The sequence below is a fragment of the Pleurodeles waltl genome, chromosome 10 (genome assembly GCF_031143425.1).
Source record: "Pleurodeles waltl isolate 20211129_DDA chromosome 10, aPleWal1.hap1.20221129, whole genome shotgun sequence".
Classification (NCBI taxonomy): Eukaryota; Metazoa; Chordata; class Amphibia; order Caudata; family Salamandridae; genus Pleurodeles; species Pleurodeles waltl.
This window is the reverse complement of record NC_090449.1, coordinates 76585645-76605720: the sequence shown is the minus strand read 5'-3', so window position 1 is coordinate 76605720 and position 20076 is coordinate 76585645.

Here is a 20076-nt window from a genome sequence, read left to right as displayed (position 1 = left end):
CCTTCACTTTTTATCAGTTCGCCCCACGTGTCCAGTCGTCCATCCTTTATCTCCTATCAGCTCCATTGCAGGAATGCTACTTATCTGGTTCTGTCAAGATGGATTTTCTCGAGCCTGTCCAAAACACAACGTCTCGCCTGCGCGTGAAGCTCAAACTGAATCACATTTCTTCAAGTCTATACTAACTTAATTGGCTTGCAGTCCTGAAGCTTATGATGTGTTATATGTTATGCATAGCGCATAGATACGTTTTTAACAAAGGCCCTGGTGAGTTCACTTACTCAGACCCTCTGGTTCAGAGTCTGAGCTCCTGTTCTGCAGGATTGTTGGTTGTTCCTGCCTCGGTTAACCAAGACCACCCCAAGGCACTACAAAGACCTCTTTCTGAGTGCCGAGCGCTCCCCTCTGGCATTCTCTGCCAAGCGTCTGTTTGTAATGTTGTCTCGAAATGTGAAAGCCTTTACAGACTTGACGTTTCAACCACTAGATCGAGCCAGGCTCTTAATAATCCATCTTCTGTTTTTACAGTGCCACAAGACGCCAGATCAAGGGCTTAAGCTCTTCAAAACACGCAATTAACATAATATATAACCAAAACGGACAGTCCCAGAGAACAGCCATATTGGTTCTTCATGCATGGTCTAGGGGGTCGTTGGAAGAGGTTTGCGTCTCAAAGACGTATTTTGTAGCTGTTATCAAACAAGCCCCAAGCTCTGTGTACTGTGCATAGTGTTCTGCAAGAATTGTGCATCTCCTGGCGTGTGCCTTTTGTAGCAGCCCACGCCCACTTGATCTTGTGGCCGAAGTTAGTGCAAGACCTCCTTTGGTGGTCACTGCATCCACTCTTAGGTCGAGGCTTATAAATGATTTCCTTGGCACGAGTAATGTGTGTGGTTTGCTGTTTTCGCCTTCTTGCCAGTCTAAACTTTTGATGCAAAGAAGAATACCTGCAAGGCTCCAATCCTCAGACAGGTTGGTCAGTGGCTGATACCATCGTGGACAGGAAGGGCATATTAATGGCCAAAATGTAGCAGGAGAGCGAATCCTGAGTGTAAATTGTGCATCGGCTACTTCCTGTTGTGCTACTTAATGGGTGAGCAGTTTACACCAGATTTCAACTTCCACACCTAACAAGGGGGAACCAAGTGCAAATGGTACGTTTCCACGTGGGCAAGGTGAGCAAAGAGCATTGTGCACTACTTGCCCTAACAATTCGCACATGGTATGACCTGGAGAAGAACTTAGGAGTCCCCATCCGTCTGACGTGTGATCCCATGCCAGACAAAAGCTCCTTTTTTGGTCATGAACTCCTGTTTGAACATGAAACAAACTAAGGGGACACCTTTAATCAGTGTCTATTACTCTGCTTCTTAGAACAGTGGCTCTTAACCCTTTTACTTCTGTGGACCCCGCAGTGAGTCACTTCTGGAAGCCGGGGACCTCCACCTCACCAATTTCTGTGATTAAACCTCAAACGGTACACAGAAATATAGAAACAAGTGCACATCAAACAAAAACATACATTTTAAAATATTTTGTTTAGTTCACAAACAAAAATCGAACTTTTATCTTAATGGAAAGTTGGGGATTTTCAAAATGTTCTTTTATTTCTAAAAGTTGAAGTGATACGCTAGGCTATAGCAAATTCCTTTGTTGCTCCAAATGCATGCTCTTTTTGTCAATAATTACCAGTGCTTTGATTGAGCCGCCAATCGTCCCTACTAATACTACTAAATTCTATTTGTAGTACTTGCGCTGCTGACATGAATCAAGATGATACCCTCTCCCTTATTAGCCTCCAATTTCAAATGCCTTCATGTTCACTTGCTATTATTCTGCCAGTCTTTTAAAGACATTTGTGAACCCCCGGAGTAGGTGTCATAGACCCCCCTCCAAGGATCCTGCCAAAAGGTATGCACCTTACAATGTCTAGGTTTGCAAAATCTACATACGTTACTCATAGGAATGCCATGAAATATCCCTCTTGCCCATTACGTGTTAATGGCTTAACTTGTCATTAGGATTTCGCACAAAGCCAGATCACATTGTTTTAATTGATTGGCTTTGAGTCACATACCAAAGCTGTTTCCTTTGACACCTCACCATTACATCCCCTTTGAGTTAATTAATTGCTGGAGGGGAGGATGGCCCTGAGCAATGCAAAGGATGTTTGGCAGTGCAGCCCCCTCAACTTATGGCACAAAGTTGCTTCTGTACCAGAAAGTTGGTCACTGGTGAAACTTGCCGCGCTTAGTTGCACACCATAAGGTAGTTCAGCCAGTTCTACGCTAAGCTAAATTCGGGTCTTAATTCGCAAAGTTTTGAAAAAAAAAAAATATATATATATATACCAACACACATACACACACACACACATATATATATCTATATATACATATATATTTATAAAATAAACAGCCTTAAACACCAGCCATGCCGAGTCGTGACAATGGTAAATTGTAATAGTCAGAGCTCAAATTTCAAACTTGTTTTCCAAAATTGATGTTTATTTAAATGAAAATGTCAAACTAAAATGTTCAAACTTTGTAAATCTGTTGACCGAAGACCTTTTTAAACTTTACTTTGCCACCTCTTTGCAAACTAAATCATTGAACGTGTAAGGTGACCAAGCACCACCCAACTAGTCGACTAATTCACGCTAGTACATTAAACTCACACCCATTTTTTAATCCGTTTTTGACATATTTGCCATTCGTGTGCCCCCTTTTTCTGCACTGCATGCCTCTCTCACCTCGGCATAATGAGTAGGTCCCAGGCATACTTGTTGGAAGCACACACTTTGTTGTATTTAAGCTCCTTTTAGCACCTATGCTGTGCAGTGCCAGGGAGGACACCGGAAATTCAGTCTTCTGTAAGCAGTGCAGGCCAGAACTTCTGCAAATGTGGCAGGCACATGGACAGATGTCTAGAAGAATTTATAAGATTTCATGTTTACGTACCACCACCAAATCTAGGCAACTTGAACTGTCCTTAGAGCATCAATTGTTCCAGTGTTCTCTAGCCGGTGCGTTCGTGACCCCAGTCAATTTCTTAGACCACAGCACGAGCCTGCTGATTCCTTCCCCTTTCCCCCATGTAGAATCGCTATATTCGAGCAAAAATACTGCCAATTTGTTCTATAACATGAAGAAAAGCCTCAACAAATCAAGAGATTTATAAAAGCAAAACTATACCAAATCTAGTTTGCAGGTCATAACAGATACCTCTTGGAAACTAGAATAAACCAGTTACAAATATAGATGAAAATAATAAAAATAAAAAAATGGTTGCAGTTGTTCGTGAACGTATGTGCATTGTAGTGTACAGGATGAACTGTCTGAAACAAAGTGAAATGTTTACATTCTTTTTTGTATATGTATATAAATATATAAATATATATGCTATCACCAGAAAGAACAACCTGTGATTGTGTATTTTTAGTAATGTCTGTGCCCAACTGCAGCTTTGTTTTCAATAAAGATTAAAAAAAAGGGAATAAAAGTGCATTGGAAAAAAAATGAAGACATTGACGTTCTACTTTAAATTGTGATATTTTTTACGCAGCAAGGGTGAGCTACGTTCTTCTGCATTTGAAAACGGGAGATTGAACCACTTCGTCCTTCTTTTACCTCCATGGTCTAAGATATTGAATCATAACATAAATTTCCAAGTTAATAGTGTGAGTTACAAAAAAATCGAACTCCTAGTCACCAATTCTTTTTCAAACACTTGTATGGAAACACTACCACCTAGTGGTCAAGTAAAGGAAAGTGCCGGTAACAATTTCAGTTATTCCTCTTTGGAAAGTTCTTCGTTCACAGTGAACTGATCTTCAGGCACTTGTTACCATCATTGGGAAACCCTAACAGTGCTTTAACCCCTTCGCTGCCAGGCCTTTTCCCCCTCCTGTGCCGGGCCTTTTTTTGCCTATTTGGGGCAGTTCGCGCTTAGGCCCTCATAACTTTTTGTCCACATAAGCTAACCAAGCCAAATTTGCGTCCTTTTTTTCCAACATCCTAGGGATTCTAGAGGTACCCAGACTTTGTGGGTTCCCTTGAAGGAGGCCAAGAAATTGGCCAAAATACAGTGAAAATTTCGTTTTTTTCAAAAAAATTGGAAAAAGTGGCTGCAGAAGAAGGCTTGTGGTTTTACCCCTGAAAATGGCATCAACAAAGGGTTTGCGGTGCTAAACTCAGCAGCTTCCCAGCTTTCAGGAACAGGCAGACTTGAATCAGAAAACGCAATTTTTCAACACAATTTTGGCATTTTACTGGGGCATACCCCATTTGTGCAATTTTTTGTGCTTTCAGCCTCCTTCCAGTCAGTGACAGGAATGGTCATGAAACCAATGCTGGATCCCAGAAACCTAAACATTTCTGAAAAGTAGACAAAATTCTGAATTCAGCAAGGGGTCATTTGTGTAGATCCTACAAGGGTTTCCTACAGAAAATAACAGCTGAAAAAGAAAAATATTGAAATTGAGGTGAAAAAACCATCAATTTTTCTCTACGTTTTACTCTGTAACTTTTCCCTGCAATGTCAGATTATCGAAAGCAATATACCATTACGTCTGTTGGACTCCTCTGGTTGCGGGGATATATAGGGCTTGTAGGTTCATCAAGAACCCGAGGAACCCAGAGCCAATAAATGAGCTGCACCCTGCAGTGCGTTTTCATTCTATACCGGGTATACAGCAATTCATTTGCTGAAATATAAGGAGTAAAAAATTGCTATCAAGAAAACCTTTGCATTTCCAAAAAGGGCACAAGATAAGGTGTTGAGGAGCAGTGGTTATTTGCACATCTCTGAATTCCGGGGTGACCATAGTAGCACGTGAATTACAGGGAATTTCTCAAATAGATGTCTTTTTTACACACACTCCTATATTTGGAAGGAAAAAATGTAGAGAAAGACAAGGGGCAATAGTACTTGTTTTGCTAATCTATGTTCCCCCAAGTCTCCCGATAAAAATGGTACCTCACTTGTGTGGGTAGGCCTAGCACCCGCGACAGGATATGCCCCAAAACACAACATGGACACATCACAGAAAACAGAGCTGTTTTTAGCAAAGTGACTACCTGTAGATTTTGGCCTCTAGCTCAGCCGCCACCTAGGGAAACCTACCAAACCTGTGCATTTCTGAAAACTAGAGACCTAGGGGAATCCAAGGAGGGGTGACTTGTGTGGCTCGGACCAGGTTCTGTTACCCAGAATCCTTTGCAAACCTCAAAATTTGGCTAAAAAAACACATGTTCCTCACATTTCTGTGGCAGAAAGTTCTGGAATCTGAGAGGAGCCACAAATTTCCTTCCACCCAGCGTTCCCCCACGTCTCCCGATACAAATGATACCTCACTTGTGTGGGTAGGCCTAGCGCCCGCGACAGGATATACCCCAAAACACAACGTGGACATATCACAGAAAACAGAGCTGTTTTTAGCAAAGTGACTACCTGTAGATTTTGGCCTCTAGCTCAGCCGCCACCTAGGGAAACCTACCAAACCTGTGCATTTCTGAAAACTAGAGACCTAGGGGAATCCAAGGAGGGGTGACTTGCGGGGCTCGGACCAGGTTCTGTTACCCAGAATCCTTTGCAAACCTCAAAATTTCGCTAAAAAAACACATGTTCCTCACATTTCTGTGGCAGAAAGTTCTGGAATCTGAGAGGAGCCACAAATTTCCTTCCACCCAGCGTTCCCCCACGTCTCCCGATAAAAATGATACCTCACTTGTGTGGGTAGGCCTAGCGCCCGCGACAGGATATGCCCCAAAACACAACGTGGACATATCACAGAAAACAGAGCTGTTTTTAGCAAAGTGACTACCTGTAGATTTTGGCCTCTAGCTCAGCCGCCACCTAGGGAAACCTACCAAACCTGTGCATTTCTGAAAACTAGAGACCTAGGGGAATCCAAGGAGGGGTGACTTGCGGGGCTCGGACCAGGTTCTGTTACCCAGAATCCTTTGCAAACCTCAAAATTTGGCTAAAAAAACACATGTTCCTCACATTTCTGTGGCAGAAAGTTCTGGAATCTGAGAGGAGCCACAAATTTCCTTCCACCCAGCGTTCCCCCACGTCTCCCGATAAAAATTATACCTCACTTGTGTGGGTAGGCCTAGCGCCCGCGACAGGATATGCCCCAAAACACAACGTGGACATATCACAGAAAACAGAGCTGTTTTTAGCAAAGTGACTACCTGTAGATTTTGGCCTCTAGCTCAGCCGCCACCGAGGGAAACCTACCAAACCTGTGCATTTCTGAAAACTAGAGACCTAGGGGAATCCAAGGAGGGGTGACTTGCGGGGCTCGGACCAGGTTCTGTTACCCAGAATCCTTTGCAAACCTCAAAATTTGGCTAAAAAAACACATGTTCCTCACATTTCTGTGGCAGAAAGTTCTGGAATCTGAGAGGAGCCACATATTTCCTTCCACCCAGCGTTCCCCCATGTCTCCCGATAAAAATGATACCTCACTTGTGTGGGTAGGCCTAGCGCCCGCGACAGGATATGCCCCAAAACACAACGTGGACATATCACAGAAAACAGAGCTGTTTTTAGCAAAGTGACTACCTGTAGATTTTGGCCTCTAGCTCAGCCGCCACCTAGGGAAACCTACCAAACCTGTGCATTTCTGAAAACTAGAGACCTAGGGGAATCCAAGGAGGGGTGACTTGCGGGGCTCGGACCAGGTTCTGTTACCCAGAATCCTTTGCAAACCTCAAAATTTGGCTAAAAAAACACATGTTCCTCACATTTCTGTGGCAGAAAGTTCTGGAATCTGAGAGGAGCCACAAATTTCCTTCCACCCAGCGTTCCCCCACGTCTCCCGATAAAAATGATACCTCACTTGTGTGGGTAGGCCTAGCGCCCGCGACCGGATATGCCCCAAAACACAACGTGGACATATCACAGAAAACAGAGCTGTTTTTAGCAAAGTGACTACCTGTAGATTTTGGCCTCTAGCTCAGCCGCCACCTAGGGAAACCTACCAAACCTGTGCATTTCTGAAAACTAGAGACCTAGGGGAATCCAAGGAGGGGTGACTTGCGGGGCTCGGACCAGGTTCTGTTACCCAGAATCCTTTGCAAACCTCAAAATTTCGCTAAAAAAACACATGTTCCTCACATTTCTGTGGCAGAAAGTTCTGGAATCTGAGAGGAGCCACAAATTTCCTTCCACCCAGCGTTCCCCCACGTCTCCCGATAAAAATGATACCTCACTTGTGTGGGTAGGCCTAGCGCCCGCGACAGGATATGCCCCAAAACACAACGTGGACATATCACAGAAAACAGAGCTGTTTTTAGCAAAGTGACTACCTGTAGATTTTGGCCTCTAGCTCAGCCGCCACCTAGGGAAACCTACCAAACCTGTGCATTTCTGAAAACTAGAGACCTAGGGGAATCCAAGGAGGGGTGACTTGCGGGGCTCGGACCAGGTTCTGTTACCCAGAATCCTTTGCAAACCTCAAAATTTGGCTAAAAAAACACATGTTCCACACATTTCTGTGGCAGAAAGTTCTGGAATCTGAGAGGAGCCACAAATTTCCTTCCACCCAGCGTTCCCCCATGTCTCCCGATAAAAATGATACCTCACTTGTGTGGGTAGGCCTAGCGCCCGCGACAGGATATGCCCCAAAACACAACGTGGACATATCACAGAAAACAGAGCTGTTTTTAGCAAAGTGACTACCTGTAGATTTTGGCCTCTAGCTCAGCCGCCACCTAGGGAAACCTACCAAACCTGTGCATTTCTGAAAACTAGAGACCTAGGGGAATCCAAGGAGGGGTGACTTGCGGGGCTCGGACCAGGTTCTGTTACCCAGAATCCTTTGCAAATCTCAAAATTTGGCTAAAAAAACACATGTTCCTCACATTTCTGTGGCAGAAAGTTCTGGAATCTGAGAGGAGCCACAAATTTCCTTCCACCCAGCGTTCCCCCACGTCTCCCGATAAAAATGATACCTCACTTGTGTGGGTAGGCCTAGCGCCCGCGACAGGATATGCCCCAAAACACAACGTGGACATATCACAGAAAACAGAGCTGTTTTTAGCAAAGTGACTACCTGTAGATTTTGGCCTCTAGCTCAGCCGCCACCTAGGGAAACCTACCAAACCTGTGCATTTCTGAAAACTAGAGACCTAGGGGAATCCAAGGAGGGGTGACTTGCGGGGCTCGGACCAGGTTCTGTTACCCAGAATCCTTTGCAAACCTCAAAATTTGGCTAAAAATACACGTTACTCACATTTCTGTGGCAGAAAGTTCTGGAATCTGAGAGGAGCCACAAATTTCCTTCTACCCAGCGTTCCCCCAAGTCTCCCGATAAAAATGATACCTCACTTGTGTGGGTAGGACTAGCGCCCACGAAAGGAAAGGGCCCAAAACACAACGTGGACACATCACATTTTTTTATAAAAAGCAGTGCCTACCTGTGGATTTTGGCCTGTAGCTCAGCCGACACCTGAGGAAACCTAGCAAACCAGTGCATTTTTGAAAACTAGAAACCCAGGGGAATCCAAGATGGGGTGACTTGCGGGGCTCTGACCAGGTTATGTTACCCAGAATCCTTTGCAAACATCAAAATTTGGCCCAAAAAACACTTTTTCCTCTCATTTCGGTGACAGAAAGTTCTGGAATCTGAGAGGAGCCACAAATTTCCTTCCACCCAGCGTTCCCCTAAGTCTCTCGATAAAAATGGTACATCACTTCTGTGGGTAGGCCTAGCGCCCACAAAAGGAAATGGCCCAAAACACAACGTGGACACAACATATTTTTTCACAGAAAACAGAGGTGTTTTTTGCAAGGTGCCTACCTGTGGTGTTTGGCCTGTAGCTCAGCCGGCCCCAGGGGGGGGGGCAGAAATGCCCTAAAATAAATTTGCCCCCCCAACCCCCACCCTCCCCCGCCGGGAGCGACCCTTGCCTACGGGGTCGCTCCCCCTGCGTGACATTGGCACCAAAAAACAAATCCCCGGTGCCTAGTGGTTTCTGCCCCCTTGGGGGCAGGTTGACCTAAACTCAGCCAATCTGCCCCCAAGGGGGGCAGAAATGGCCTAAATACAATTTGTCCCCCAGGGGAGCGACTTTTGCCTGTTGGGTCGCTCCCCATCTCTAAAAAAAAAAAACAAAGAAAAAAAATAGAAAAAAAGAAAAATTCCCCTGGCGCCTAGAGGTTTCTGCCCCCCCCCCCCCCGGGGGCAGTTCGGCCTAATAATAGGCCGATCTGTCCCCCGGGGGGGCAGAAATGGCCTAAAATAAATTTGCCCCCCCAACCCCCACCACCCCCCCGGGAGCGACCCTTGCCTACGGGGTCGCTCCCCCTGCGTGACATTGGCGCCAAGAAACAAATCCCCGGTGCCTAGTGGTTTCTGCCCCCTTGGGGGCAGATTGACCTAAAATTTGCCAATCTGCCCCCAGGGGGGCAGAAATGGTCTAAATACAATTTGCCCCCCCAGGGGAGCGACCCTTGCCTGATGGGTCGCTCCCCATCTCTAAAAAAAGAAACAACAAAAAAAAAAAACACAAAAAAAAAATTGCCCTGGTGCCTAGAGTGTTCTGCCCCCCCCCCCAGGGGCAGTTCGGCCTAATAATAGGCCGATCTGTCCCCCGGGGGGGCAGAAATGGCCTAAAATAAATTTGCCCCCCCAACCCCCACCCCCCCCCCCCGGGAGCGACCCTTGCCTACGGGGTCGCTCCCCCTGCGTGACATTGGCGCCAAAAAACAAATCCCCGGTGCCTAGTGGTTTCTGCCCCCTAGGGGGAAGATTGACCTAAAATTGGCCAATCTGCCCCCAGGGGGGCAGAAATGGTCTAAATACAATTTGCCCCCCCCAGGGGAGCGACCCTTGCCTGATGGGTCGCTCCCCATCTCTAAAAAAAGAAACAACAAAAAAAAAACACCAAAAAAAAATTGCCCTGGCGCCTAGAGTGTTCTGCCCCCCCCCGGGGGCAGTTCGGCCTAAAAATAGGCCGATCTGTCCCCCGGGGGGGCAGAAATGGCCTAAAATAAATTTGCCCCCCCAACCCCCACACCCCCCCCCCCCCCGGAGCGACCCTTGCCTACGGGGTCGCTCCCCCTGCGTGACATTGGCGACAAAAAACAAATCCCCGGTGCCTTGTGGTTTCTGCCCCCTTGGGGGCAGATTGACCTAAAATTGGCCAATCTGCCCCCAGGGGGGCAGAAATGGTCTAAATACAATTTGCCCCCCCAGGGGAGCGACCCTTGCCTGATGGGTCGCTCCCCATATCTAAAAAAAGAAACAACAAAAAAAAAGACACACAAAAAAAAAATTGCCCTGGTGCCTAGAGTGTTCAGCCCCCCCCGGGGGGCAGTTCGGCCTAATAATAGGCCGATCTGTCCCCCGGGGGGGCAGAAATGGCCTAAAATAAATTTGCCCCCCCAACCCCCCCCCCCCCCCCCCGGGAGCGACCCTTGCCTACGGGGTCGCTCCCCCTGCGTGACATTGGCGCTAAAAAACAAATCCCCGGTGCCTAGTGGTTTCTGCCCCCTTGGGGGCAGATTGACCTAAAATTGGCCAATCTGCCCCCAGGGGGGCAGAAATGGTCTAAATACAATTTGCCCCCCCAGGGGAGCGACCCTTGCCTGATGGGTCGCTCCCCATCTCTAAAAAAAGAAACAACAAAAAAAAAAACACAAAAAAAAAATTGCCCTGGCGCCTAGAGTGTTCTGCCCCCCCCCCCGGGGGCAGTTCGGCCTAATAATAGGCCGATCTGTCCCCCGGGGGGGCAGAAATGGCCTAAAATAAATTTGCCCCCCCAACCCCCCACCGCCCCCCCGGGAGCGACCCTTGCCTACGGGGTCGCTCCCCCTGCGTGACATTGGCGCCAAAAAACAAATCCCCGGTGCCTAGTGGTTTCTGCCCCCTTGGGGGCAGATTGACCTAAAATTGGCCAATCTGCCCCCAGCGGGGCAGAAATGGTCTAAATACAATTTGCCCCCCCAGGGGAGCGACCCTTGCCTGATGGGTCGCTCCCCATCTCTAAAAAAAGAAACAACAAAAAAAAAAAACACAAAAAAAAAATTGCCCTGGCGCCTAGAGTGTTCTGCCCCCCCCCGGGGGCAGTTCGGCCTAATAATAGGCCGATCTGTCCCCCGGGGGGGCAGAAATGGCCTAAAATAAATTTGCCCCCCCAACCTCCACCCCCCCCGGGAGCGACCCTTGCCTACGGGGTCGCTCCCCCTGCGTGACATTGGCGCCAAAAAACAAATCCCCGGTGCCTAGTGGTTTCTGCCCCCTAGGGGGCAGATTGACCTAAAATTGGCCAATCTGCCCCCAGGGGGGCAGAAATGGTCTAAATACAATTTGCCCCCCCAGGGGAGCGACCCTTGCCTGATGGGTCGCTCTCCCATCTCTAAAAAAAGAAACAACAAAAAAAAAAAACACAAAAAAAAAATTGCCCTGGCGCCTAGAGTGTTCTGCCCCCCCCCCGGGGGCAGTTCGGCCTAAAAATAGGCCGATCTGTCCCCCAGGGGGGCAGAAATGGCCTAAAATAAATTTGCCCCCCCAACCCCCACACCCCCCCCCCGGGAGCGACCCTTGCCTACGGGGTCGCTCCCCCTGCGTGACATTGGCGCCAAAAAACAAATCCCCGGTGCCTTGTGGTTTCTGCCCCCTTGGGGGCAGATTGACCCAAAATTGGCCAATCTGCCCCCAGGGGGGCAGAAATGGTCTAAATACAATTTGCCCCCCCAGGGGAGCGACCCTTGCCTGATGGGTCGCTCCCCATCTCTAAAAAAAGAAACAACAAAAAAACAAAAACACAAAAAAAAAATTGCCCTGGCGCCTAGAGTGTTCTGCCCCCCCCCGGGGGCAGTTCGGCCTAAAAATAGGCCGATCTGTCCCCCGGGGGGGCAGAAATGGCCTAAAATAAATTTGCCCCCCCCACCCCCCCCCCCCGGGAGCGACCCTTGCCTACGGGGTCGCTCCCCCTGCGTGACATTGGCGCCAAAAAACAAATCCCCGGTGCCTAGTGGTTTCTGCCCCCTTGGGGGCAGATTGACCTAAAATCGGCCAATCTGCCCCCAGGGGGGCAGAAATGGTCTAAATACAATTTGCCCCCCAGGGGAGCGACCCTTGCCTGATGGGTCGCTCCCCATCTCTAAAAAAAAAAAAAGAACAAAATAAAAAAACACACAAAAAAAAATTGCCCTGGCGCCTAGAGGTTTCTTCCCCCCCTGGGGGCAGATCGGCCTAATAATAGGCCGATCTGCCCCCAGGGGGGGCAGAAAAGGCCTTCCCAAAAAATTGCCCCCCCTGGGAGCGACCCTTGCCAAAGGGGTCGCTTTGTTGCGTGACATTCGCGCGCAAAAACAAACTCCCTGGTGTCTAATGGTTTCTGCCCCCCTTGGGGGCAGATTGGCCTTATCAAAATAGGCCAATCTGCCCCCAAGGGGGGCAGAAATGGCCTAAATATATATTGCCCCGTAGGGGAGCGACCCTTGCCTAAGGGATCGCTCCCCACCTAAAAAAAAAGAATTCATCACAAAAAAAAAAAAAAAAAAAAAATGGTCCCTGGTGCCTAGAGGTTTCTGCCCCCCCTGGGGGCAGATCGGCCTAATAATAGGCCAATCTGCCCCCAGGGGGGGCAGAAAAGGCCTTCCTAAAAAAATGCCCCCCTGGGAGCGACCCTTGCCCAAGGGGTCGCTCCCTTTTGCCAATTTCAAGAAAAAAAAAAAAATCCCTGGTGTCTAGTGGGGTTTCAAAAGCCGGAATGCAAGCAATCCAGCTTTTGAAACCTGTGAGAGACTTCAAAAGGAAGGAAATACATTTCCTTCCCTTTGAAGCCTCTCGGGGCCTCCCCCATGGGATTGAAAAAGAAATGCAAAAGCATTTCTTTTTCAATCGCGCTGGAAGCTCTGCTTCCAGCGCGATGGGGGAGACCCTGTGACTAATCAGCGTGCGCTCGCGCGCTGACGTCACAGGGGGGGTTGGGGGGGGTCGGGGGTGGGAGGGGAAGGGCTTCCCCTTCCATCCCTGACTTGGGGGGGTGGGGGGGAACCCCACAGAGGGAGCGAGAGCGCTCCCTCTGGGCTGTGTGCCGAGGACGTAGTGGTTACGTCCTCGGCACAGCAGCATTGTGCCGCAGGACGTAACCACTACGTCCGCGGCACAGAAGGGGTTAAATGGGCAGGTACTCTCCGAGACTGAGTACCTGCACTTCTTTAATTTGGAAGGGATAGTACCTGCACTTCTTAGCACTGCCGCAATACATTTGACAGGAATGTACCGGCACTTCTTATCCTCAAACAGGTACTCCAGTTAGTAACTGCACTTTTATATTTCCATTTAAAGCACTTATTAGTACATATGTCGCTGACAGTAGAGCGATGTGGCCTTCATTTCCAAAATAAATGCCTTCGCATGCAGCATGTGCAAGGTAAAGACCACTGCCTAGCCAACATTTCTCAAACTACCTTGCATCAATGAGATGCAAGGTAGGCATTCCTGGGCAAAAACCCACCCTATGGCCCTAGCGCCATATTTATCCTCCTGTGCTAAATTCACGCACTGGAGGAGGAGGGCCTGAAATAATGGCGCTAAGCCTGGTTATGGGCAAGCATTTGAGGACCTATGGATCTTTTTCCATGGACAGAGACCACGTAAACAGCCCACAGGTGCCCTTCCCTGCCCCCAGGGACATCCCCACCCACCCGCACCCACACCTGGTGGACACCTAAGGATGGGTGTGCCCATCCCAGGTAAGTCCAGGTAAGTATTTTTAAAAAAATGTCAAAGTGCCATGGGGGTCCTAACTTGGGCCCCCTTACATGCCACTGTGCCCAACGGCAATGTCCCCTGGGCATGGCCATTGGGCTGGGGGGCATGACTCCTGTCTTTCCTAAGGCAGGATTCATGTCCATGGGGGTAGTGCGTAGCTAGAGTGGCGCTAATCAGGTTAGCGTCAGTTTTCTGACTCGAATCTGACTAGCAACATTCTATCACGCACAATCTCCATTTGCCCCTACGACTCTCCCACCCGGTTAGCATCCAGAATTTTGATGTGGGGCGGGGGCTGGTGTGTGTGTGTGTGTGTGTGTCTGTGTGTCTCCCACCCCCCCTCCCTCCCTCAGCTGCCGGCCTCCACTGCATGCACATCTTTCCTCTGATAAAGCTGACGCTTCGGGAGAACCATCTGTTGCAGCATCAGGGAAGGGTCCTGCCTCTAGGACTGCACAATCTACACGTCCATAAGGTGAGCTGTGACAGTTGTCTGGTTTTGGTCTCCCTTCCGCACTGGATATCATTCTAGTGGCCTGATGTCCGTCCACAAAATGAGTTCTGTAGGATGTTGAGAGAAGTTTGAGGCCTGGTGTAGATCCATTAAAGTTAAAGTTTCCTTATGTTTTGCTTTTTATGCTGTCTTTAGCCCAGTAAAGACTTGCAAAGGACACTGTTAAAGGTTGTAAGCCCCTTCAAACCTTTTGCATTTTCCAGATCAACCATTGTTTTTCAAATCACCTGTTGTGATGTTTCTTAAAGCTCTGGTTTATACACTATGCCTTTTGTGATACTGCAGTAGGACCTTAATTTGGTTCTTACTTTCCATAGGTGTACCCCACTATGGTCAATGCTTCAATGTCCTTTTCATCCACGGACTCTTGAAACATCATGATACCTTCAGTTCACTGCCAAAGTGAGCTACGAGACCTGTCTGTTCACCCTCCATATAGCATCTTTTTCTGAAGAAAAAAAAAAAAATGGTGTTGCAGACTAGGACAGCGTTGTTGCCTAAGGTTGACAGTTTTTCATGTCTGACAATCCATCACCTTTTCGTCATTCTTTGCTCCAAAATAAAACCAGTTTATACCCTAAGAAACTGGAGTTTTGACATAGATTGATCAACACGTGGACGTTCAACTCATTGTGGCGCTCGCGGTGGCAAAGCACGACAAGAAAGTGCAGAAAAAGATCATGTAAAGGTGGGTAGTATTATGTATTAACATCAGCCATGTACTGGCCAAGAATTCCGGTGGTCTGAGGGCTCCTTTGGCCAAAGCGAAGGCTGCTAGCATAGTGTTGGCAAGAGGAATTCCTGTTTTGGATATCTTTCAAGCCACAAAATGGTTGTCAATTAATTCTTTCACGAAACACTACTGCCTTGATAGCCATGTCCTTTGTGAGGGGCACTTTGCCAGTTCAGTCCTTCTAGGCTTTTTGGTTTTAGCCATTTCACAGACCCACCACCTTGGAAGGTACTGCTTTGGTATCTCTTCACAAGCCGAGGATTTTGTCATTTGAAGTATTGATCAGAAGAACAAGTTACTTACCTTAAGCAATGTGGTTTCTGGTGGATACTCTAACAGATTTGTCACCAACCTTTCATCTCTCCGTTCTGTGGAACACAGTCTTTTATTCATCAATAAAAAGGTCCCAATTTAGAGATATACACAGTGTCATATATGATCAATTATGAAGCTCTGCGTCCAACGGCATGTAGGGGTCAAGTCAAGTGCACTTAACACCACCTGCTGGTGTGTGTGAGAAATGCTAAGAAAAATCTCCTAATCCAGTCTGGCGCCTGGTGGTATCCACACAAGGATGAATCTGTGGTTAGAATTCAAACAGAAAGAGCGTTCCCAAAGGTAAGTGATTTGTTCTTGCTGCTAACAATCTTCGATGAGGGAATAAATGAGGCAATACAGTGGGCTCATTATCAAACAAGACAGCAGGCCTTTTCCATCTATGGTTACAGGATCTGGAACAACATCCCAATATCCATCAGGATCGCACCAGGCCACCGCTGCCCCAATGTAGGAAAGAAATGAAGACTCATCTCTTTAAAGAACACTATATCACACTGCATTATTCATTCACAATTCAGTGTCCTCTTTTCTTACTTGTTCAGTTTATGCTTATCTTTCATTCTGCACAACACTCCCCTTCCTTTGGCGAGATTCATGCTACATACGTACATAAATGAAATGATGACACTACGGTGGTCATTCTGACCCTGGCGGTCTTTGACCGCCAGGGCGGAGGACCGCGGGAGCACCGCCGACAGGCCGGCGGTGCTCCAATGGGGATTCCGACCGCGGCGGTAAAGCCGCGGTCGGACCGGCACCACTGGCGGGGTCCCGCCAGTGTACCGCGGCCCCATTGAATCCTCCGCGGCGGCGCAGCTTGCTGCACCGCCGCGGGGATTCCGACCCCCCCTACCGCCATCCAGATCCCGGCGGTTGGACCGCCGAGATCCGGATGGCGGTAGGGGGGGTCGCGGGGCCCCTGGGGGCCCCTGCAGTGCCCATGCCACTGGCATGGGCATTGCAGGGGCCCCCGTAAGAGGGCCCCTACATGTATTTCACTGTCTGCTGCGCAGACAGTGAAATACGCGACGGGTGCAACTGCACCCGTCGCACAGCTTCCACTCCGCCGGCTCGATTCCGAGCCGGCTTCATCGTGGAAGCCTCTTTCCCGCTGGGCTGGCTGGCGGTCTGAAGGCGACCGCCCGCCAGCCCAGCGGGAAAGTCAGAATTACCGCCGCGGTCTTTCGACCGCGGAACGGTAACCTGACGGCGGGACTTTGGCGGGCGGCCTCCGCCGCCCGCCAAGGTCAGAATGAGGGCCTACATTTGGTAAAAACAAATAAACTGGGGAAAGTGCATAGCACAACTCTGTCCTGGTGTACTTGTATGAAAGCATCCTCAACTGTTAATGCTTGAAGCTCACTAACTTTTCTGATTGTTGTAATAGGATATAAGAAAAATTAGCTTTAGAGGCAGAAAATGTAGTGAATACAAGTGCAGAGGCCCAAAAGGGGGCTCCCAAAAGTCAAGCAGGCACAACATTAATGTCCCAATAAGAGATCAGTGGGAGTCTGGAGTGCAAGACCCTTTTAAGTCCTTTCATTAATGCATCGGTGAATGGAAATCCCACAATTGTTTGGTGTTCTCCATTTTGAAGGTATGCAGCAAATACCGCTAAATAAACTATTATCGATGTGCATCAAGCACGCTTTTGCATGTGCAACGGATAACACACCATGTGCTGTACCGGAGCTGCTAATGGTTCATTATGAAGGCTAGAACAATAAACAACAAACCCCAACCAGCATTGATGCATCCATTACAAATGTCAACTTTAGGTGGGGTAAAAAGAGATGTATGCCACAGGTCCCAATTGAGGTCTTGCAGCCTTCACTGCAGGTCTTTCCCAGTCTACTCGAAACCTCAATGGAATCAGTCAGCAATCCTTGTTGCCAGGCCCAATGAGACTTCAGCTCCCACTGCAAAGCCCGGTTTTGCCTTTTTTCTCAAGAACAATGCAGGAGCACAGAAAGCCATGAAGCCTCAAAGCTGCTCTCACTGAGACCCAGGATACAATTTTAAATATATTCTAACTATGTAATGGCCTAGATAAAGGTTGGGTCGCATCTTAGTCAAAATGGGGTTGAATTAGCTGCATTTGAGGCTAAGGAGAGGCCTGACTTCAGTCCAGGTCATGTCAGATTCGCTTCAGAATCTCAAAGAACAATTGGTTCTTCCTCCAGCAGCAGTAACAGTGTCGGCAGGAGGGGGATCGGTGCAGGTCTCAGAGACAGGTGTGTAGTCGAGATGGGTGTTGGTCTCTAAGTTTAGGTAGACCCTCAGCAGGGTTAAGAGAAACAGACAGGGTGGAGGACAGATTTGCCAGTTGTAATCCAACTGGATGCCAGCGGTCCGCCAGGGGGAGCTGGAATGGTGCCAAAGGTGTGCACCTTGGCCTCCCTTAAAGTACCCAACTTGTGGCATAGCCGATGGAATAGGCAATTCAGGTAGGACTGGAATAAGGTGTGCCATCGGCTCCGTGCCTGGATACCCTCACAGGTGGCAAGCAGCGCTCTACACATCCACATTACATTATATAAAAGAGCAAAACCCTGATTCCATGCAGCTTTTCCAAATGAGAGGGGTGGGAAGATGGAGAGGCACGGTTCGACTTTTGGTGTTTTTTTCTTTGACTATGAATGTTAAGAGATTATTTCCCAACAATGGTCTCTGGAGCGAGAACAGGTCCACGTCCTCCACTTCGACCAACACCAGCCCTTATGTGTCTTCCAGTGGTGTTCAGCAATCCCGAGCTTGGCTTGGTGGTCTTAGACCATCTTTGGATTTACACAGGTGCAGTGCTCGCAAGATTTTGAGTCGTGCAATGAACCCAGCAACCAAATGAACCTGGTGGGGGTTGTCACAGACCTTTGTTTGCAACAGTCTCTGCAGGGTTTAAATCCTGTGGTCTTTGGAGCTGGCATACCACCCGCACACAGTGGGATAATTAGGACAAAAAGTCCTGTCAGACAATAGAAAAGCTGAGGCGGTGAGCTCGGCAGAAAGGAACTGATATCAGCAATCAGGAGTGGAGTTAAATATGTGGCTTTGGTGTCCCTTCCAGGGTGCGACAAAGTCAACACAGATCTACACGATGCCACCTACTAACGTGTGAGGAATTGCTGGAAAACATTCTCCAGATCACCAGTCTCGTGCCTATGGGTATTCATATGCTGAGGAAACTGCGGTTAGAAGCATCCATCAGAGCAGTTTTGCTTTTCCAACAGGTCCTTTGATCAAGTGCAGGTGAGGTGATTTGCAGCTGTAAGATTATCCTTCCGATGAAATGAGCATCAAGAGAAATGTTTTGTGAACGTCTGTATCACAAAGAGGATGGCAATTGGATCTAAACTGTTGATATGTACGGTAGACCCCTCCTGAGACCATGCACCTCCAGTTGAGTATTGGCTGCAATGAGTCACTAAACCAGACACACTTTGCATCAGGCTCTTAGCGGAGATCCAGGACGCAATTAAAGATAGTTCTGCCATTCTTGCCATGAAGTCGCTCCAGGCACTCTGACATGCATTCCTTTGTTTCTAAATCAAAATGAATTGTGTCCGAGTACAAACGACCTTGTCTCGGATAGTGAATTTTTAGGCACTCAAGGATAACCAAGGAGACTAGGAAAAACTACTTGTATGGAAGACACTATGTTGCATAGTTATACTATTTCAGAGCCGCATTTGCGTCATTTATTGACGCAAAGGTGGCGCAAACTTACAAAATATAATTGTATTTTGTAAGTTTGCGCCGCTTTTGCGTCAAACAATGACACAAATGCGGCGCTAAAAAAAGTATAAATATGGGCCTAAGAGTCCAATACATCTGTCTAGGTTATGTAGTGAAATGTGATAACATGTTAAGAGTTTGAGTAACTCTTTTTGAATTGTCAATTTTGCTTCTGGTCATTTGAGTGTGAAAGAAAGAGAAACGCTCTGAAAACATAGGAACTCCAGTCACTGAACAAGAGAAAGCAGATATTTTACATAGCTTATTAGAAACTCAGAATTGCCCAACAAAGAGATTAATAACTGAAGGGTGTTGGAAAACAGCAGACATGCACATAACCACGATTAAAGTATTGTCCAAATAAATAATGAAGCTAGCATTTAGAGATCTGAGGTAGGCCACCACTGGTTTGAGGAACTTGGTGAAAAACAGAGGAGCAGGAGATAATCTGAAAGGGAGAGGAAAAACAGATATGTTTCTTTCTTCCAATTGAATTAAAGGAATTTTCTGTGGTGAACTTAAATTGGAACAGACAGGTATGCATCTCGGGAGTCCAATCTTGTGGTTGAAGGTAGTTCATTAAATAGAGAATAGTTTCCATATTGAAGTGAGGCTACGTAATGAACAAATTAAGATGCCTCAGGTTGATGATCCGAACATCATTTTATGATTTTCGTTTTTCACCAAAAAAATACAATTTAAAAACCCTGAATAGCACTTTTTGTTAATATATCTTGAACCTCCTGGTGGACCAAAGAATGGGCTGTGAGCGAAAGGAATTTGGAAACCAAGTCGGAATTTGCTCTTGAAAGACCTTGATTTACTAATGCTGAACGTTTGGATTATCCCGGAAGCTGTGGGAATAGAAAGCTAGTTTTTAAGAAAGAAAGCCTATATCTAACCCCCTGTATGAGAAGAAGTAGGTTGCACATTTTTGGAATTGGGTTTACATCTTGGTTGTCCTGTAGTTGCTCCATGGTGGTAACCTCTTGTTCTCTGAGGAAATAAGCTGCATATGGATTG